The following is a 22,624-nucleotide window of genomic DNA, read 5'->3' as shown; positions in this document are numbered from 1 at the left end:
TTCAATCATATTACAAACCTGTAATAATCAAAAACAGTATGTACTGGCACAAAAATAGACACATACATCAATGGAACAGAATACAGAAGCCAGAAAGAAACCCACAATTATAGTCAATTAACCTTTGACAAAGCAGGAAAGACTATTCAGTGGGAAAAGGACACCCTCTTCAACAATGCTGTTGGGAAAACCAGACCACTTTCTTACACCATACCAAAAAAATAAATTAAAACTGTTTAAAGACCTAAATGTGAGACCTAAAACCATAAAAAATCCTAGAAAAGGGCACAGGCAGTAAAAGTTCTCTGACATCAGCTCTAGCAACTTTTTTCTAGACCGGTCTGTCCCCTGAGTAAGAGAAACAAAAGCAAAACTATACACTTTTGGGACAACATCAAAATAAAAAGCTTCTGCACAGTGAAGGAAACAATCAACAAAACTAAATGTCACCTAAGGACTGGGAGAAGATATCTGTAAATGACATAGCCTTTAAAAGGTTAGTATTCAAAATATATTAAGACTTTTATTTTTTTTTTTAAGATTTTATTGATTTATTTGTCAGAGAGAGAGAGGGAGAGAGAGTAAGCACAGGCAGACAGAATGGCAGGCAGAGGCAGAGGGAGAAGCAGGCTCCCTGCCGAGCAAGGAGCCCGATGCGGGACTCGATCCCAGGACGCTGGGATCATGACCTGAGCCGAAGGCAGCTGCTTAACCAACTGAGCCATTCAGGCGTCCCTATTAAGAACTTTTAAAACTCAACACCCAAAAACCAAATAATCCAATTTACAAATAGGCAAGAGGCATGAACGGACACTTCTCTGAAGAAGGCATCCAGATGGCCAACAGACATGAAATGATGCTTAACATCACTCATCATCAGGGAAATGCAGATCAAAACCAAAATAAGATATCAACGCATACCTGTAAGAATGGCTAAAACCAGAAACACAAGAAAAAACAGGTGTTGATGAGGATGTGAGAAGAGGAACGCTCAGGTACTGTTTGGTGGGAATGCAAACTGGTATAGTCACTGTGGAAAGAGTGGTTCCTCAGACCACTGGAGATTCCTCAAAAAATGAAAAACAGAACTACCCAGTATCTAGCAATCACACTAGGCATTTACCCAAAAAATACAAAACGCTAATTCAAACGGACACATGCAATCCCTATTTTATAGCAGCATTATTTGCTATAGCCAAGATACGGAAGCAGCCAAGTGTCTGTCGATAGATGAATGAATGCAGAAAGAAGGCTGTGGTATGTGGTGCAATGGAAAGTGTTCAGTCACAAAAAAGAGCAAAATCTTGCCATTTGCAGTGACACAGATGAAGCTAGAGAGTATAACACTGAGTGAAACAAGTCAAAGAAAGACAAATACCATATAATTTCACTCATATGTGGAATTTAAGAAACAAAACAAAGGAGCAAAGGTTTAAAAAAAGAGAGCGAGAGACAGACTCTAACTATAGAGAACAAACTGATGGTGACCAGAGGGGAAGGGGGGGGGGGGTGAAACAGGTGATGCAGACTGAGAAGCACACTGGTTGTGATGAGCACCACGTGATTCAAATAAAAACTTACAAAGCAAAAAATCCTACAAAGTGTTGCAAGAAAAAACTGCCAAGCAAGAATACTTTCGCAAGCTGTGCTGTCCTTCAGAAATGAAGGAGCGGATAAAGACTTTTTCAGACAGACAAAAGCCCAGAGTTCATGACCACTAGACCTGCTTTACAAGAAATCCTGAAAGGAGTTCTTCAAGCTGACATGAAAGGACAACAATTAGTAACACTAAAACATACACTGGGTAAAGGCAAGTATACAGTCATTCAGAACACTCTAATACTCTAATATGGTAGTGTGTAATCACTTAACTCCAACATAATGGTTAAAAGACAAAATTACTAAAAATAACTACAGCAACAATAATTTGTTAATAGCTACAAATAAGACATAAAATGGTTAACAGATACATGGAAAGGTACTTCAACACCCCTAATCATCAGGAAGTGCAGATCAAAACTACCTCACACCTGTTAGGATGGCTTTTGTTAAAAAGACTCCTGGATGGTTCAGTCGGTTAAGCATCCTCAACCCTTGATTTCAGCTCAGGTCATGATCTCAGGGTTGTGAGATCAGCCAGCATGAGGCTCAGGCTGGATGTGGAGCTCTGCTTAAGATTTCTCTCTGCCCACCCCCAAATAAATAACTAAATAATAGACAACAGATGAGGCGCCTGGGGGGCTCAGTCAATGAAGCATCTGACTGATAAGGTTCTGAGCTCGGGCCCCATACTGGGCTCCAGGCTGGGTGTGAAGCCTACTTTTAAAAAAATAAATAAGTAAAAAGACAACAGAAACATGTGTTGGAAAGATGTGGAGAAAAGGGATGCTTGTACATTGCTGGTAGTAAACTGGTACAATCATTACAGAAAACAATATGAATATTCCTCAAAAAATTAAAAAACAAACTAAACCTATAATCTAACAATCCTACTTCTGGTATATATCCAAAGCAAACAAAATCATTATCATGAATAGCTATCTCCATCCCCATCAGCGCAGCATTATTCACAACAGCCAAGTTATGGAAACAACCTAATTGTTTGTGAACAGGTAAATGGATAAAGATGATGTAGTGTATATTTACAATGCAATACTATTGAGCAATAAGAAAAGAAAGAAAACCCTGCCATTTATATTATACTTACATATAGATAGATGATAGACAGACACAGACTTCACTATTTATATCCTTCTCAACCCCAAAGCCAAAATCAACCCCATTGGGAACTCATTAGAGTAATTCCCATCAGATTCAAAGACCAAACAAGCCTGTGCACTTCATCACCACCATTTATTACTGCTGTGGAGGTGCCAGTGATCACAATTAGGCGATGGGAAGAAAACACAGGCACGCAACTAGAAAAGAGTAAAATGATCGTTATTTGCAGAGTACATTCTAATATACTTAGAGAATCAGCTGAAAACCTTTACCTTCACTACTGGCAGGTAGTGAAAATTAACATACAGAAATCCATGCCTTCACATACATCATCAACAAGAAGGTAGAAGATAAAATGCTTTGACAACACTAAAACAAAAAAGCTCTGGGAATAAACTTAACAAGAAATGCCAAGAAATCTCTCAAACTCAGAGGGACATGAAAGAAGACTCAAAGAGAAAGGCATACAGTCTTAGTGGGGAAGACTCATCACCTAAATATCACTCATCCTACATTAACCTAAAAATGTAACACAGTGCCAAGAAAAACAAAAAGGATTTTTTTTTGAAAACAGATTTATCTTAAGGTTCATACAGAAAAACAAACATAGCCAGGAAAGTTCTGAAAATTAAAGGCAATGAATGATAATTACTTTACCAAATATCAAACATGCTCTAGAGCCAGAGTAATTAAAACAATGTGTACCAAACATAAACACATAGATTAATGTGTAGAACAGAAAGTCCACAAATAGACCCAAATTCATACAACAGTGACAACGTATATCACATACAGTAAAGGACATTTGAGCAAGTGGAGGAAAGATGGATTACTCATTACAAGGTGTTGCAACAAATGGGTGGCCATTTGGGAAAAAATTAAGTTGGAGCCACACTTCTCAAATTCCAAAAGGATAACAGATATAAAGGTAAATAATGAAATTTAAAAAGTACTTTAGGAAACCACAGGGTAATTTTTCATACTCTTCTAATAGGGAAGCTCTTTCTAGGTATGACAAAGAACCCAGAAGCCTTAAAAGTCCAATGAATATGACCCAATAAAGAACTAATTTTTTTTTCATGACAAAACCATCCTAAATAAAAGAGAAATAACAATCTGGAAAAATATAATCACAATTTTTTTAAAGATTTTATTTATTATTTGACAGAGAGATCACAAACAGGCAGAGAGGCAGGCAGAGAGAGGAGGAAGCAGGCTCCCTGCTGAGCAGAGAGCCCGATGCGGGGCTCGATCCAGGACTCTGAGATCATGACCTGAGCCGAAGGCAGTGGCTTAACCCACTGAGCCACCCAGTGCTCCGATATAACCACAATTTTTATCACCAACAAAGTGCTAAGTTCCTTCATAATAACGATTTTTACAAAATCAATGTTAAAAACACCAAAGCCCAAAGGAAAAATGGGCAAAAGGAAATGGAAATGGTCCTTCAATCTTAGAGGCAATGGGAGAGCTACAAATTAAAACTACCAGATATGAATGTTCACTCTATTATTACTCTTTTAACTTTTCTATAGGGTAAACTAAGTTTTGGAAGAAAAATATACACAAAGAAACAATTTTTCACCTATCAAACAGGAAAATACCAAACCGTGCGCTCTCCCCGGTGCTGGTGAGGTGTGCGGAAACAGGCACAGCCACACACAGCTAAGGAGCACACGGGCACCAAGCCTCTAACGGAGGCTGATCGGGTAAGAGCTAACAGTTTCCCAAAACATGTCCTCACTAATGCAGCAATGCTGCTCCTGGTTAAGTGACCAGGCAGATGTACTTGGCCATGCATCAAAGGATGCTATATATAGAAGGTAACTCAGTGTTTCTAAACTAGCAAAATTTATAACACCTTGTATGTCCGTCAGGAGAGCTCTGGCTAAAGAAAAGCACATCCTGACTGTGGACTATTATCCGGTTGTGAAAGACAATGAGAAAACTCTTATGTATTGACAACAACTATCACAAAGAGGACAAAACTCGAGGGACATAGTGTGCTACTTTCATGTAAAAGAAAAAGAGCTCTCTGTGCGTTTTGTCTGTATCATCAAAGAACACCCCTGAACAGATACTAGCGATAACACGGGCTGCCTCTAGGGAGAGGATGCAGTGGCCAGGGGCAAAATGGAAGGAAGCTTTCCCATGTAAACGGTTGTTCCTTTTAAATTTTCTGCCATGTGAATCTATTACTGCAGCGAAAAGCTGAAATTAATAATGAAGGCTTCCCTGTGGAAGCAGCGGCTCCGTCTCTGAGCTTCCGTAACTGTGTGTTTCCATCATGCCTGCGTTCATTCTCTTTCAGCCTCCTCTGATTGATTGTGGTTTCTTCAGGAAGAAGGTCACTGCTGAATCACTTTTGTGTTCCCTAAAGCACCCAGCACCTCACCTGGTGCCGAGCGGAAAGTCACTGCAGGTCTGTTCACTGTGTTAAACTAGTCCACTGGTGCAAACAGTTCATCCTTGGGGAAAAGAAGATTTTCCTGAAAGTTGATTTGTAAAGTAGACCAATGATTAGGACAGGAAATTCTGCTTCTGTAAGCATCAAAATTAGCCAAATAAGCCAGAAGAATGCTCAGCAGAGTAAGTTAAAAGTACTGAAAAGAGAAAGAAGTTTCAGTTCATGAATGAAAGCTGATTTCAGAGAACGTGAAGCGTGAAAATACATATATTCAAGAGAATGATTACTGCCACATTTAGAATAACCATTGGGGGCGCCTGGGTGGCTCAGTCAAGTCGAAGGCATCTGCCTTCCACTCGGGTCATAACCTGAGAGTTCTAGAATTGAGCCCTCCCCACACACCCCCAACCCCCTGCCCCCATCACAACCCAGTCAGGGTCCCTGCTCGTGGGGAGCCTGCTTCTCCCTCTACCTGCAGCTCCCCCTGCTCGTGCTCTCACACATGTGCTGTTTCTGTCAAATAAATAAATAAAACCTTAAAAAAAAGATCATTGAGATGGCACAGCAACACCCAGATTGAAGAGAAGACAAAATTGTATTAACTGGTTGTGACAGTCATCACAAGTAACCAAGTACATGATGCTGCCCCTCTTCACGACTGGACATCATCAAATACATTAAAGATTTCTTCCACAATGCCAGCTACCTCTGGCATTGTGGAAGAAAATCTTTAATGTATTTGACCAGCCACCTGCTCCCAGCTACACATGGGCAGCCACATCCACATCCACACAGGATGGAGGCCCCTTGCCTGGTTTCCTGACAAATGTGTGGCCTGCTGGAGAGCAACATCATTCTTAATAGCTTACCCCAAAGTGGGGGTGTGATGAATCTCTTTTTTATTATGGTTTCGAGAGCTTTTCATACAAATGCCGCATGAAAATGGTTCCATTCCCAACAGAGATCTGCAAAAGCACTGTTTGTGAGGAAAAGAACTGCAAAGAAGAGACCAAAGATGAGCTTCTCCTGGAGCCCTTCTCCTTGACACAATCTTCTCAACAATGTGCTGGGAACACTGAATAGCCACTATACAAACAGTTAAATTGAACCCTTAGATTACATACATAAATTCGAAATGCATCAAAGGCCTAAACAAAGAGCTAAAACTACAAAACTCTTTTTTATTTTATTTCATGTATTTGAGAGAGAGAGAAAATAAGAGAGAATGCAGAGCAAGGAGAGGAGAGGGAGAAGCAAACTTCCCGCTGAGCAGTGAGCCCCATGCAGGGCTCGATCCCATGACGCCAGAATCATGACCTGAGCCAAAAGCAGATGCTTAACGAACTGAGCCACCCAGGTGCCCCTAAAACTATAAAACTCTTAAAAGAAAGTAGAGAAAAAGCATCATGATATTGGATTTAAAAAGGATTTCTTGCGGGGTGCCTGGGTGGCTCAGTGGGTTAAGCCGCTGCCTTCGGCTCAGGTCATGATCCTAGGGTCCTGGGATCGAGCCCCACATCGGGTTCTCTGCTCGGCAGGGAGCCTGCTTCCTCCTCTCTCTCTGCCTGCCTCTCTGCCTGCTTGTGATCTCTCTCTGTCAAATAAATAAATAAAATCTTAAAAAAAAAAAAAAAAAAAGGATTTCTTGCATATGACACCAAAAACACAGGCAAAAGAGAAAAAAGAAAAAAAAAAAGACAAACCAGACCTCAAACAATTAATAATTTTTGTGCAACAAAGGAAACTTTCAACAGAGTGAAAAGACAACCCACAGAATGGGAAAAAGTATTTGCAAATCACATCTAATAAGGAATTAATACCCAGAATAAAAAACTTTATATCTTGGCAGCAGAAAAACAAATAACCCTATTCAAAAATGGGCAAAGGACTTGAACAGACATTTCTCTAGAGAAGATATACGGATGGCCAGAGGCACATAAGAGATGCCCAACATCACTAATCATTAAGGAAATGCAAGTTAAAGCCTTAATGAGATACCACTTCACACGTACTTGAATGGCTCTTATTAAAAAATTAAAAACAAATGAAAATGGAAATGAGTGTTGGTAAGGATGTGGAGCAACTGGGAACACTTGTGCATTACTGACAGAATATAAAATGGTACAGCTGCTATAGGAAATAGTTTGGCAGTTGCTCAAAAAGTGAAACATAGAATTACCAAATGATCCAGCAATTCCTCCCCGGGGTATAGCTGAAGAACTGAAAGTAGGGATTTGAACAGATATCTGTACACTCATGTTTATAACAGCATTATTCACAATAGGCAAAAGGTAGAAATAATCCAAGTGTTGACGGACAGATGAAGAGCTAAATGAAATGTGGATACACATACAACAGAATATTATTTGGCCTGAAAAAGGAATGAAATTCTGATACATGCTACAACACGGTGTTGGGGCACCTGGGTGGCTCAGTGTGGTAAAGCCACTGCCTTAGGCTTGGGTCATGGTCCCAGAGTCCTGAGATCAAGCCCCACATCTGGCTCTCTGCTCAGCAGGGAGCCTGCTTCCCCTCCTCTCTCTCTGCCTGCCTCTCTGCCTACCTATGATCTCTGCCTGTCAAATAAATTTCAAAAAAAAAACCAAAACAAAAAAACTTTAAGAAAACACAGGGCAAAGGTTGCCTGGCTGGCTCAGTAGGTAGAGCATGCAAGTCTTGATTGCAGGGTCATGAGTTCGAGCCATGCACTGGGTGCAGAGCTTACTTTAAAAAAAAAAAAAAAAAAAAAAAAAGGCAAAAGCTTCCATAACATTGGATTTGGCAATGATTTCTTGGATAAGACACCAAGAACAGGGCTGCCTGGGTGGCTCAGTCGTTAAGTATCTGCCTTCAGCTCAGGTCATGATCCCAGGGTCCTGGGATGGAGACCCCCATCAGGCTCCCTGCTCAGTGGGGAGCCTGCTTCTCCCTCTCCTGCTCCCCCTGCTTGTGTTCCCTCTTTCACTGTTTCTCTGTCAAATAAATAAATAAAATCTTAAAAAAAAAAAGACACCAAGAACACAGGCAACAAAAGAAAAAAAAATTGGACTTCATAAAAAATTTTAAATTGTGTGCATCAAAAGACACTATCAACAGAGTAAAAAGGCAGTATACAGAAAATATTTACAAATCAAGTATCTGATAAAGAGATTACTATCCAGGGACGCTTGAGTGGCTCAGTGGGGTAAAGCCTCTGCCTTTGGCTCAGGTCATGATCCTGGGGTCCTGGGATCGAGCCCCACATTGGGCTCTCTGCTCAGCAGGGAGCCTGCTTCCCCCTCTCTCTCTGTGCCTACTTGTGATCTCTGTCTGCCAAACAAATAAAATCTTAAAAAAAAAGGAGAGAGAGATTACTACCCAGCATACATAGAGAACTCCTAAAACTCAACAACAACAACGAAAAACAATCTGATGTAAAACTGGGCAAAGGACTTGAATAAACAGTTCTCCAAAGATATACCAATGACTAACAAGCACATGAAAAGATGCTCAACATCACCACCCATTAGGGAAATGCAAATCAAAACTATAATGAGATACTATCTCAAACCCACTTGGATGGTTACTATAAAAAAACAGAACAGAGGAGTACCTGGGTGGCTCAGTTGTTAAGCGCCTGCCTTTGGCTCAGATCACGATCCCAGGACAACAACAAAAAAACCCCACCTCCCAGCACAGTCTAATGAATGTTCTTTCTCTCAGTTGAGCTTCGGATGGCACTTGGGAGAATTCAAGATTATCTTTCCTGACAGGAATATGAGATGCAACATTCTCTGTTGTTTGCTAACGGCAGGTCTTGGGGTTTCCAACAGTCACTGCTGTAGGGATGACAGATTAGAATGCGCATCCAAACCCAACCAGGCTCAGGCTGGCGGAAGGGACCTAATCACCCATGGAGATGAGGTGGCATCCACGTGAGGTGGCAGGGAAGAAGGGCCGGGCAGGCCAGCTCGGGGAAGACCATGAGGGCAGGGGGACACCGAAGACTGTTGAAGAGGACCACGACCGGAGACCTTCCGAGCGATACCGCGGTCTTCTGAAAGGTGTAACCCCGGGCCCACAGCCAAACACAGCAAGCTGCTCAAAGGATCAAGTTAACTGGGAAATGCAGAAATAAATGAGATTTTTAAGTTTAAAAAAAAAAAACAAAAACAAAAAATGTTGTAGGGTAGTGTTTTACAGAAAAAGATGTTCACATATAACATGGATACAGATGGATGAATCAGAAACAAAACAGTATGATCCCATTATAAAGACCGAGAACAAGAGAATGAGCAAGAGTGAAGCCTACTAGTGGTCACCACCCGGATTACAAAATTTGTGCATGTGCACACCTGCGTACTAATTGATCTTCAACACGGATAACTTGTATTAAAAAAAAAAAGGGGGGGGCCACTGGGTGGCTCAGTGGGTTAAAGCCTCTGCCTTCGGCTCAGGTCATGATCTCAGGGTCCTGGGATCAAGCCCCGCATAGGGCTCTCTGCTCAGCAGGGAGCCTGCTTCCTACTCTCTCTCTCTCTGCCTGCCTCCCTGCCTACTTGTGGTCTCTGTCTGTCAAATAAATAAATAAAATCTTAAAAACAAATAAACAAACAAACAAAAAAAAACAAAAAACAACCCTAACTCAAGAAATTTAGAAATATAGTACGTAGTAAAAAGTATAAACAGCAGTATCACTGAGAATGAAATCTTAATTATGACATCATCTAAAAATAAGGGGAACTGTCTAAAAACAAGAGCCAGTTATGTACTTGGCAAAACTATAATATACAACTGACTGATGCTGATGGGATTCAGTGTGAAACACGTCAGCACTGGCATTGTGCTCTGGTTTTAGGTGTGCTTGTATGGAGCCGTGGCTCTCAAAGTATGGTTCCAAAGACCGACAGCAGCTGCCTGAGAACTTGCTTGAAATTCAAATTCTAAGGCCTATCTCTGACCTACAGAGTCAGGGTCTCTAGCGAAGTAGGATTAAAACAGTGATTCTAATTCACACAAAAGTCTGAGAACCACTGATATGAATAATGCCTCACCTGTCTAGCGAGGGGAATGTATTTTCTTGCTCAAATCCCTTTCTGTTATTTTAACCCGAACTCCTGAACAAACACTAATCCGTTCAATTGTGAAATAAACTGGAAGAGAATTTATTTTTAAGATTTTATTTATTTATTCAACAGAGAGAGATCACAAGTAGACAGAGAGGCAGGCAGAGAGAGAGAGAGAGGGAAGCAGGCTCCCTGCTGAGCAGAGAGCCCGATGCAGGGCTCGATCCCAGGACCCGGAGATCATGACCTGAGCTGAAGGCAGCGGCTTAACCCACTGAGCCACCCAGGCGCCCTAAACTGGAAGATAATTTAAAGATTTTTTAAGTTAGATAGAGTTCTGGAATTGCTTTTTTTTTTTTTTTTTAAATTTATTTGACAGACAGATCACAAGTAGGCAGAGAGAGAGAGGAGGAGGAGGAGGCAGGCTCCCCGCCGAGCAGAGAGCCCGATGCGGGACTCGATCCCAGGACCCCGAGATCATGACCCGAGCCAAAGGCAGAGGCCCTAACCACTGAGCCACCCAGGCGCCCCCATGGAATTGCTTATTTTGATACAATGTACCAATCACTGCAGCAGAGTGACCTGAAGAAACTCAAATCTGGTTTGTAAGAAGTGGTAAGGAATCAACATTTGGAATTTTAATATATCTAAATATCATCTAAGATTTGCAAATACTCTAAAGTTAACAGCACAAATGTGACTATTACAACTGCCACATTTATGTTAACTGATTATTTTAGTCTCTCTTATTTCTGACTGACATTAACAAGTTTAAAATAGAGGTTCAACAAAATTTTAATTTCTAAAGGGTTATATCAGTCACTATAGCTCCAAACTTAACACTGCTACTACATTTGAGACATAAAGTCTATTAAAATACCAGATCCTCTTTCACAAAATTGTGACTGCAATTTTTAAAGTAATTTATAACTGGTTATTAATATGAAATACCATTCTTGGGGCACCTGGGTGGCTCAGTCGGTTAAGCATCTGCCTTCCACTCAGGTCATGATATCAGGGTCCTGGGATTGAGCCCTACATCTGGCCCAGTGGGGAATCTGCTTCCCCCTTTGCCCCTCCCCTCCTCGTGCAGGTGATCTGTCTCTGAAATAAATTTTTAAAAATATTTTTAAAAAATACGAAATATTATTCTCCCTGATGATGTGAAATTATAATGAAGTTCACTAAACTTCCTAATCAGGAACAAATGGTTAGCTCAACACCTTACATGTTTGATACAAATGTTAAATAAGTCAGTGGTTTCCAAATTTTTTTTATTTAAACCCCCCAAAAAGAACTTGAGTATACGTCCCAATATATGTATATTCTTATATACTCATGTACTACTGTAATATCCAGTGTACCTTATAAAATAACCTAATAAAAATTAAGTAAAGCTAAAACAAACACAAAGATCAGTTTGATTTTTTTTCCCCTGAGACCTCCATGTGCCCTTGTTGCATGCACACGCCCCATCTCTGGACTCCACGGTAAAGCTTACGTATGGCCCAGCAACCCCACAAGCACGCTTGGGCAGTGCCCCCGACCACTGAAGTAGAAGCTGTCAAATGCAGCCCCCAAACTGCTATCCTTCCTGCTGAGTTCCACATCTCTGACCTGAGTCTGTGATGCTAGCTAGCTCCTTCCTTTCACCCCATCACTGAACTCTGCCGCAACAACAGCATAAAAGCATGGACTCTGTTGTCAAGCAAACCTGGGTTTGCACCTGGGTGCTGCCTCTAACTCAAACAGTGACCCAGGACCCATCAGATAACATCTGTAAAAACTCATCACTAAAGGCGGGGGTGGGGTGGGGTTGGGGGGGGGAGTGTGTAACAGTATCTCACCTGGTTACTATAACGATTAAGTGAGATAAGCTATTATTAGAGCACCTAGCACCTAGACAGCACAGGTGTTCAATAAATATTTTTTACTCAATTACTACTTGGGGGGGAGGGGGGTGAGTCACGTGGACTTTGTTTCATCAGCCAACTCAGGAAGGAAGCAAGTTACAGTGGAAGTAGCTCAGGCAGTGGAGTCTGGCAGATCTGGTTTGAAGACCTGATCCATGACTTAAACAAGTTGGTTGACCCTGGAAACCCAGCTTCACTCTAAGGAGCGGTCTTCTCATCTGTTCAAATGGAAGTGATGACATAAACCATATACAAAGTACCTATTGGAGCCAATGTAACTAACCCTGGCCACAGCAAATGGCTATCAGCGGTGAGAGTAACTGAACAGCACATAAACCTACATGTCATTCCTTGGGACACACACATTCATGTGTGTGGCCAGATAACTAAGAGAGTAAGCATTCCTAAGTCTGCCGCCAAACGTTAATACGTGCATAAGTACTGAACCCCACAAGCATGGTTTGCACCCCAACTGTACAGTTTACTTGCTCATATATGACCTCAGGCAATTCAGAATCTTTCTGCCTCCATCGTTCAGTCATAAACTAGGAATAGACTTTACATCCACCTAACAGTCAACTGGTCTGGGTGATGGGGATGGGAGGCAAACCAATGATTATAAAGCACATGAAGACCTCAGGAGAGGTGGTTTTTGCACAACAGCAAAAGAAAAGAGAGAGCTCTCAAACACCAGATTAGTTCACAATAAATGAGATTTTTTTAAAATATTTTATTTATTTGACAGACAGAGATCACAAGTAGGCAGAGAAAGAAAGAGGAGGAAGCAGGCTCCCCACTAAGCAGAGAGCCCGATGCGGGGCTCAAACCCAGGACCCTGGGATCACGACCCGAGCCAAAGGCAGAGGCTTTAACCCACTGAGCCACCCAGGCGCCCCAATAAGAATTCTTTCAATCTGAGACTCAAACAATGACTAGGAATACACACACACACACACATATTTTGCTTTTTACGTGATGTGCCTACTGGGAATGCTGCAAATGTGTAAAAACCTAAAACCCAAACTATATTAACATACACTTAAAAAGGTACAGGTTACGGGGCCCAGGTGGCTGAGTCAGTTGAGCGGCTGACTCTTGTTATCAGCTGGAGTTTTGATCTCAGGGTCAAGAGTTCAAGACCCCCCACCACCACCAGGGCTTCACCTGGAGCCATCTTAAAAAAAAAAAAAAAAATACAGGTCAGATGGTAACTACTCTTGTGGTGAGCATAATGTACAGGCAGTTGAATCACTGTGTCATCCAGAAATAATGTAACATTGGAGTGTAACAACTACACTCCAAAAAATTATTTTTTTAAATAGCACCATAGGGGCACCTGGGTGGCTCAGTGGGTTAAGCCTCTGCCTTCCGCTCAGGTCATGATCTCGGAGTCCTGGGATAGAGCCCCACATTGGGCTCTCTGCTCAGCGGGGACCCTGCTTTCCCCTCTCTCTCTGCCTGCCTCTCTGCCTACTTGTGATCTCTCTCTCTGTGTCAAATAAATAAATAAAATCTTAAAGAAAAAAATAGCTCCGTAGAAAAGGAATAAAAAAGGAAAAGAAGTAGTTCATCGGTTAAGCATCCCTCAGGAACACTATCCATTTTTTTTTTTAAAGATTTTATTTATTTATTTGACAGAGAGAAATCACAAGTAGGCAGAGAGGCAGGCAGAGAGAGAGGAGGAAGCAGGCTCCCTGCCGAGCAGAAAGCCCGATGCGGGGCTTGAACCCAGGACCTGGGATCATGACCTGAGCCGAAGGCAGTGGCTTAACCCACTGAGCCACCCAGGCGCCCCAACACTACCCATTCTTGACCCTAGCAGGATATCCTGAGACAGCAGCACACCAATAAGACTCCCTATAACCAAACTCCAGAAGAGATCTGATCCAATAAAAGAAACACAAGACTAACATCATTAAGGAAACCTTTCCTAGGTTTTCTTCACAAGAATTGTTACAAAATCCCCAGAAAGAGTTTAACCCCGCAGCTCTGTTACCATAGAAGGTGGGCCAGCAAGTAGCCACAAGGACGGGGAACTCCTGCCAGAGCCCCTGCGGGGACCCTCCCCTCCCTCCGGCAACAGCATTTCCACCTGTGCAACTTTCTGCACTTCAAAAAGCCCAGGCTCCCTGTACTCGTGCCACCGTGACATTATAATCCCGTATGATATACCGAGGTAATAAACACAAGGCAACACAGTAAACACCCGCAACGTGAGTGAGCAAAGTTTGGGCTTGGGCAAAACTAGAAACCAAGCAAAACCCAGCAAAGCAGCTACGTGTTGCCTCAAAACCAGACAGCCCCAAAAAGAGGCAGAGTGGACAGCAAGCTCTCCCCCGCACTCTGGAAAACCCCGACAGCTCCGAAGCAGGTTCTAGAAGCGGCGGCTTCCCCGGGACGGCGGGCCAGGGGCCGCCGCGGCGCGACCCCCTCAACCGGCAGTGGTCACCCGGGGCCAGAAGCTGGGTGGGGACACGAGGGCGCGGGCGGGGACCCGGTGCGGGTGGGGACGCGGCGGCCCGGCCCCCTCTCTGGGCTGCGGTCTCCCGGCCCGCACGGCTGCTGGACAGCGCCCACGCCCGCGCGCCCGAGTCCCCGGCGGCCCCCACCCCCCAACCTCCCGGGACCTCGCGGCCGGAGGCCCGAACCCCGGGCCCGGGACAGGCGCCGTGGGGACACGCGCGGCAGTACCTGTGGCGGCAGCAGCTCCCGGGCGGCGGCGGCGGCGGCGGTGGCTGCGGCGGTGGCGGCGGCAGCGGGGGCAGCGCCGGGGGCGGGGCGCGGCGTGCGCGCTCCCGGCCCGCGGTCCGGTGCGTGGTGCCCGCCCTCTCTCTCCCGGTCGCCGGGCGCCCGCGCAGCTCTCCGCCCCTTCACCTCTCACCTCCTACCTTTCCCCTCCCGCCCTCACCGCCCCCCGCACGTGCTCCAGCGGCGCGCACATGCGTAGTCGAGCCCCGCCCGCGGCTCCCGCTCGCCCCCTGGCGGACGCCTGCCGCGCCACCCGGAGGGAGGGAGAGGTGGCGGTACTGGGCCGGGCGGGGCGGGGCTTGAAGATGGGGCAGGGCCCTGAACCCGCACCAGGACTTGACCGCTATGACAGCACCTTCCGAGAATTACCAAGAACGTGCCCAAGATGCCTAGGTCCCCGCTTAAAACAGCAAAAAATTAAAAACAACAATACAGATGCACAACAAATACAGGTGGGTCGAATAAATTCAGTCCATAAAACGAGTTTCCCTACAGCCTTTTTAAAAGACAAGCCTTAGGAATACTTACTGATGTTGAAACCTGTTCCTGAAAGAGGTTCAAAATGAACTGTAGAGTAAGATATCATTTTTATGGAAAGTCAACCACGGAGAAGGAAGGGTCTGGGTGCTGCTGCTGTGTAGTGGGTGGATATGTCTGGGTGGCAGATTTAGGGTGTTGGGTTTTTCCATTCGCCGATGGGCATTTAACCATTTCACACGGACCGTGACTTTGTTGGAATCGCATAGCTGCGTCCACTGAGCGTTTACTGTGTGCCGGGGGCTGACCTGAGCGCTCATCTGAGCATCCCGAAAACCCCGAGGGAGGTCTCCTTACTGGGTCTCATGTAAGGGGAATGGAGAGGGCTTCGTCCCGGCCCGTCAGGCCCGTCCGGGCCCGCCCAGCGCTGGCCAAGCTGGGATGCTGCGCACTGACTGCCAGAGGCCCCAAGCGGGGACCGTTGTTTTTTTTTTGTGTGTTTTGTTTTTGTTTTTAAGATTTTATTTATTTATTTGACAGACAGAGATCACAAGTAGGCAGAGAAGCAGGCAGAGAGAGGAGGAAGCAGGCCCCCCGCTGAGCGGAGAGCCCGATGCGGGGGCTCAATCCCAGGACCCTGGGATCATGACCTGAGCTGAAGGCAGAGGCTTTAACCCACTGAGCCACCCAGGCGCCCCTAACTGGGTTGTCTTCTTAATGAGGTATGTTTTTTATATATTCTGGACACAAGTCTATTATGGTATATATGATTTACAAATAATTTTGTAAAAAAAAATAGAATGGATAATTATTTTAGAAATAAAGTACTAAAACTGGCACAACGAAGAAAAGTTATCATATGTAAAGAGCAATAACAAATACTTTTAAACTACCTCCAAAAAATTACTTTACCTTGACCAAGGTAAGTCCTAATTTGGGATAAAATAAACTAAGAATTTGTCTGGATACAAAAAGTAGTGTGTTCTGGGGCACCTGGGTGCTTATTATGCTTCCTATTCCCTTAAAAACAGAAATTAAAACAACAAATACCAGGGTGCCCGGGTGGCTCAGTCGTTAGGTATTTGCTTTCGGCTCAGGTCATGATCCCAGGATCCTAGGATCAAGCCCTGCATAGGGCTCGCTGCTGGGTGGGAAGCCTGCTTCTCTCTCTCCCACTCCCCCTGGTTCTGTTCCCTCTCTCTCTGCGTCTCTCTGTCAAATAAATAAAAAAATTTTAAAAATCTTAAAAAAAAAAACAAATACCTTCATGCCACTCTTTTTTTTTTTTTTTTAAGATTTTATTTATTTATTTGACAGAGAGAGATCACAAGCAGGCAGAGAGGCAGGCAGAGAGAGAGGAGGAAGCAGGCTCCCTGCTGAGCAGAGAGCCCGATGCGGGGCTCGATCCCAGGACCCTGAGATCATGACCTGAGCCGAAGGCAGTGGCTTAACCCACTGAGCCACCCAGGCGCCCCTCTTTTGTTTTTTTTTTTAAGATTTATTTGAGAGAGAAAGAGAGAGAGAGGGAGGAAGGCAGGGAGGGAGAGCACAGAGGGAGAGGGAGAAACAGACTCCCTGCTAGTGGAGAGGCCAACACAGGGCTTGATCCCAGGACCCCGAGATCATGACCTGAGCCGAAGGCAATGCTTAACCAACTGAACCACCCAGGTGTCCCATGTCCTTTCACACCACTCTTAACAGATTTCAAAATGCTGACTGAAGTTATTCACGGGAAATAAACTATTGGAGCTGTGTCAAACTAAAAAGACTTTTCCATACTAAAGAAAACCATTAACAAAACACACTGACTGGGTAGAAGAAGAAATCTGCAAATGATATACATCTATATATGATAATATAAGGAGTTAATACCTAAAATACATTAAAAAAAAAAACTCCTACAACTCAACACCAAAAAAAGTCCAATTAAAAATGGCAAAGGGCCTTGGAAAGACATTTTTCAAGAAGACATCCAGATGGCCAACAGACACATGAATAGATGCTCAACATCACTTATCACCAGAGAAATATAAATTCAAACCACAATGAGGTATCACTTCATACCTGTCAGATGGCTAGAATCAAAAACACAAGTGACAACATTGGGAAGGATGTGGGGGAAAAAGGAACTCTATTGATGAGAAGGTAAACTGGTGTAGCCATTGTGGAAAACAATACGGACGTTCCTCAAAAAATTAAAAACAGAAACACTATATGACTCAGTAACTCTACTTTTGGGTATTTACTCAAAGAAAACAAAAAGAAACATAAAGAAAACAAGAACACTAACTTGAAAAGATAATGCACCCCTATGTTTATCACAGCACTATTTACTATAGTGAATACAAGATACGGAAGCAACTCAAGTTTCCCTCCATAGATGATGGATAAAGATGTCACACACACACACACACACCACACACACCACACATACACACACACGCGCATGTGCGCTAGGATATTACTCAGCTATAAAAAAGAATGAGCCGTTGCCATTGGTGACAACATGGATGGGCCTAGAGGGGACCATGCTAAGTGAAATAAATCAGGACACAGAAAGACAAATACTGTATGATTTCACTTATATGTGGAAACTAAAATGAAAAATAAAAACAGAAACAGATTCATAAGGTCAGAGAATTGGCAATTGCCAGAGGGGAGGAGGGTAGGAGGATGGGCAAAATAAGTAAAGGTGATCAAGAGGTACAAACTTCTGTTATAAAGTAAATAAATAGCAGGAATGCAAAATACAGCATGAGAAATTAGCCAATAACAATGTAATAACTTTGTATGGTGCCTAATGAGAATTACCATTACTTGTATGGTGGTGAGCATTGCAATAATGTATGTAACTGTCGAATCACTATGTTGTACACCTGAAACTAATAATGTAATTAACTATACTTCTATAAAAAATTTGCCCTATTTAAAGGAAAAGTAAGCAAGGTTGGCATTATTTGCAGATGTTATATCTGAAAAAAGGAAAACATGAAAAAATATCTAAAATTCAGGAATCTCAATTAGAGATTAGTTTAGAAAAACTAAAATAAGTTATACCTTATAAAAGTCAACTACAGGGGCACCTGGGTGGTTCAGTGGGTTAATCCTCTGCCTTTGGCTCAGGTCATGATCTCAGGGTCCGGGGACTGAGCCCCACATCTGGCTCTCTGCTCAGCAGGGAGCCTGTCTTCCCCTCCCCCTCTGCCTGCCTCTCTGCCGCCTTGTGATTTCTCTGTCAAATAAATAAATCTTAAAAAAAAAAAAGTCAACTACATCCCTATGTCAAAGACACCATAGAAAAATCCACAAAATTGGGGGCACTTGGGTGGCTCAGTTGGTTAGGCATCCAGCCCTTCTCAGGTCTTGATCTCAGAATCATGGGTTCAGGCCCCGTGTTGGGTTCCATGCTGGGTGTGGCGCCTACTTAAAACAAAAAATCTAAAAAACTCTAATAACAGATCATTTCTTTCTCCAATAATAAAAAGCACTTAAGAGTATTAATTTCTTCACTAATTTTTTAAATAAAATGATACAACTACAATTTTAAAAATGAGAACAAAATATCCTTGAAGGATACTTTACAGAGTTTAGTGCCATGCTGGTGAAATTCATCTGGATAAATAAGTGGGGCTGGTACCCTTTTAATAAAGGCTCTTGAGAGCAGACATATGCTAACCTTTCAATACCTAGTAAAAACAAATTTCAGAAAAGCTCAATTTTAAGAACTTTACATATAAATAAACCCAAACTACATAACAAGAAAGGATTACTACTTTTCAGTAAATACTGTTGGGCTATTTAGTTAGCACGGAGACAAATTATAATGCTGTAGCACATTCTTTTTTTTTTTTTTAAGATTTTGTTTATTTATTTGACGGACAGAGATCACAAGTTAGCAGAGATACAGGCAGAGAGAGAGGGGGGAAGCAGGCTCCCTGTTGATCAGAGAGCCCAATGCCAGGCTTGATCTCAGAACCCTGGGATCACGACCAGAGCTGAATGCAGAGGCTTTAACCCACTGAGCCACCCAGGCGCCCCAATACTGTAGCAAATTCCAAATCAGTTAACTTGAAGGATATTTTTAAAATTATTTTAAGCTAGAAACAACAACAACAACAACAACAACGAAGCACAGCACCTTCATCCCACTCGGGAAGGAAAATACCTCTCCCGAATCCTGAAGAACTAAGGTACCATCAGAGACAAAACGGGAGTAATTCCAAGGTCTTGTTCAAAAAGTATTGCCTCCATAACTTCTTCCCCAATTCTCTGCTCCCTCAACAAAAGCAAAAAAGTGACGGGGAAATAATCGCTCTTTCCTGTGACGATCAGCCTGTCACCGTCCATTACTTGAGTTGTTTTGATGGCCCTCAACATCTCCTCTGGGTCACATTACTTAGATGCCTGTTTCCTAGCTCCCATCAGAGCACAGCAGGTGCCTTTAGGATTGTCTTTATCTTAATGGTCCCTTAAATAAAACTGGTAGTCCACAAATATTTCTTGAACTAATGCATATTGGAGTAGAAAACAAATCTTTCTGAAGATAAAATGTTTTTAAAAGTAGAAAAATACATACATGAACAAATGATAAAATCCTTTCCAAAATATTACAAAGAATGGATAAAACAAAGTTGACCCCAGATTCTAACTGATAAGTGATTAAAGGTGAGGAATACATTCTCCACACATGGGAAAATAGAGAGAGAAAATCAGCCTAGTTAAAGAAGGTCCGTTTTCACACAACTCTACACAACTGTTGAACTTGTAAAAGATAAGTTAAATCCAATGTTGGTGGAGGAAAACTTACAGACCACTGTTTTTTTTTTTTTTTAAAGATTTTATTTATTTATTTGACAGAGATCACAAGTAGATGGAGAGGCAGGCAGAGAGAGAGGGGGAAGCAGGATCTCTGCCAAGCAGAGAACCCGATGCGGGACTCGATCCCAGGACCCTGAGATCATGACCTGAGCCGACGGCAGCGGCCCAACCCACTGAGCCACCCAGGCGCCCTTACAGACCACTGTTAACCAGCTCCATCATTCTGAAGGGCAATATGATACCACGTGAGGGCCGGTCCACGTTTTGTTCTGCCTTTTTAATTAGGTCTGCTCCATGCCCACCATGAGGCTTGAACTCAGGACTGGAAGCCAAGAGTCACATGTTCTACCAACTGAGCCATCCAGGTGCCCCAATCCATGCTTTAATTCAAAACTCCACTTCAGGGAGAAGACTAAAGTTTCATCATCCCTCACTTTCATAGGGCCCCTTCCCCTGCTCTTTTTTTTATTTTTTAAAGTTTATTTTCTTTTTAGTAATCTCTATACCCAGTGTGGGGCTTGAACTCACAACCAGGAGATCAAGAGTCACATGCTCTTTCAACAGAGCCAGTCAGGTGCCCCTACCCTGTTTATTTATAGCACTTAGCACAGTCTAACGCTACACAGATTACTTCTCAATTTCCTGCAGGCTGGGACCTGCTCTGTCATGGTCATACCCTCAGTGCCTACAGCAGCCTGCCACATAGAAGGTGCTTAGTATTTGTTGAATGACTGTATAATGTTCTCAGGAAACAAGTATTTATCCCACCTTCAAATAGGTACGGTATATAAAATTCCTAGGGCACCTGGCTGGCTCAGTTGGTGGAGCATGTGACTCTCAATTTCAGGGTTTTGAGTTCGAGCCCCATGTTGGGGACAGAGATTGCTTAAAAACAAAATCTTTATAATTTTTTTTCTTTATAATTTTTAAAAAAAGATTTATTTATTTATTTGACAGAGAGATCACAGTAGGCAGAGAGAGAGAGAGAGAGGAGGAAGCAGGATCCCCGCCAAGCAGAGAGCCCAATGTGGGACTCGATCCCAGGACCCCAAGATCATGACCTGAGCCAAAGGCAGAGGCTTAACCCACTGAGCCACCCAGGCGCCCAATATAATTTTTTTTTTTAAGATTTTATTTATTTGAAGAGGGCAGAGATAAAGTACGAGCAGTGGGGAAGGGCAGAAGGAAAGGGAGAAGCAGACTTGCCACTGAGCAGGGAGTCTGATGTGGGGCTTGATCCCAGGACCCTAGCATCATGACCTGAGTTGAAGGCAGATGCTTAACCAATTGAGCACCTAGATACCCCCAAAATAACATCTTAATGAGATTAAAAATAATAAAATAGTATTTGTAACACAATTTATAATTCCAAATCCAAGAACCTACCCTCAGAGAATAGCTGAGCAAATTAGGATAATGACACCATAAAATGCTCAATAACCATTAAATGTTAAAATATAGTGAACTCAGGGACACCTGGGTGGCTCCGTCAGTTAAGCATCTACCTTTGGCTCAGGTCATGATCCCGGGGTCCTAGGACAGAGGCCCGAGTCGGGCTCCCTGCTAAGTGGGGAGCCTGCTTCTGCTTCTCCCTCTCCCTCGACCCCTCCCCTCAGCTTGTGCTCCCTCTCCCTCTCTCAAATGAATAAAATCTTATATAAAAAATTTAATTAATCGGGCACCTGGGTGGCTCAGTGGGTTGAACCGCTGCCTTCAGCTTGGGTCATCATCCCAGGGTCCTGGGATGGAGCCCCGCGTCAGGCTCTCTGCTCAGCGGGGAGCCTGCCCCCGCGCACCTGCCTCTCTGCCTACTATGTGATCTCTGTCTGTCAAATAAATAAATAAAATCTTTAAAAAATTTTTTAAATTAATTTACAAATTAATTAAATGAAGTTAATTAAGTGAATTAAGTAAATTTGTGAATTTAAATTGTAAATTAAGTGAAAAAACAGAATAACAACATTCATATAAAAAAAGATTCGGGGGCACCTGGGTGGCTCAGTGGGTTAAGCCTCTGCCTTTGGCTCAGGTCATGATCTCAGGGTCCTGGGATCGAGCCCCACATCGGGCTCTCTGCTCAGCAGGGAGCCTGCTTCACCCTCTCTCTCTCTCTCTGCCTGCCTCTCTGCCTGCTTGTGATCTCTGTCAAATAAATAAATAAAATCTTTAAAAAAAAAAAAAAGATTCGGGGTGCCATGCCCATTCAGAACTGTAGCTCAGATGAAGCTGGTATTAATACTGGAGTATTCATAAAAGAATCATTAGATTCTTCAATAACCATAATTTTCAAATATTCTATCAGATCTGTGATATTTTGGGAAGAAAAGTAGCTACTATTACTGGTTATTAGTAGGATAACCAACACAATGGTATGACTTGAGGGGAGGAGAAATGAATTCTTCCCTTTTACAAAAACTAAAAAATGTGAGAAGTGAAATTTTAAAAACGGATATAAATTTCCTCAGTCCCTGCAGAGCAGTGTTCTTGTTTCATTT

The 22,624-nt window shown here is 43.1% G+C and overlaps 1 protein-coding gene across 1 annotated transcript in view; it reads right to left on the bottom strand.

Annotated features, from left to right (window-relative positions):
- SCAP (SREBF chaperone) overlaps nt 1-14,955 on the bottom strand; it is a 67,798-nt gene extending 52,843 nt beyond the window's left edge. The window contains exon 1 of the mRNA XM_047695243.1: nt 14,778-14,955. The gene's annotated coding sequence lies outside the window, so the exon portion shown is untranslated. The remainder of the gene's footprint in view (nt 1-14,777) is intronic.
- Nucleotides 14,956-22,624: the final 7,669 nt, after the last annotated feature.

Source organism: Lutra lutra, chromosome 1, assembly GCF_902655055.1.
Source record: "Lutra lutra chromosome 1, mLutLut1.2, whole genome shotgun sequence".
In the NCBI taxonomy this organism is placed as follows: Eukaryota; Metazoa; Chordata; class Mammalia; order Carnivora; family Mustelidae; genus Lutra; species Lutra lutra.
This window is presented reverse-complemented; position numbering and strand designations above follow the sequence as displayed.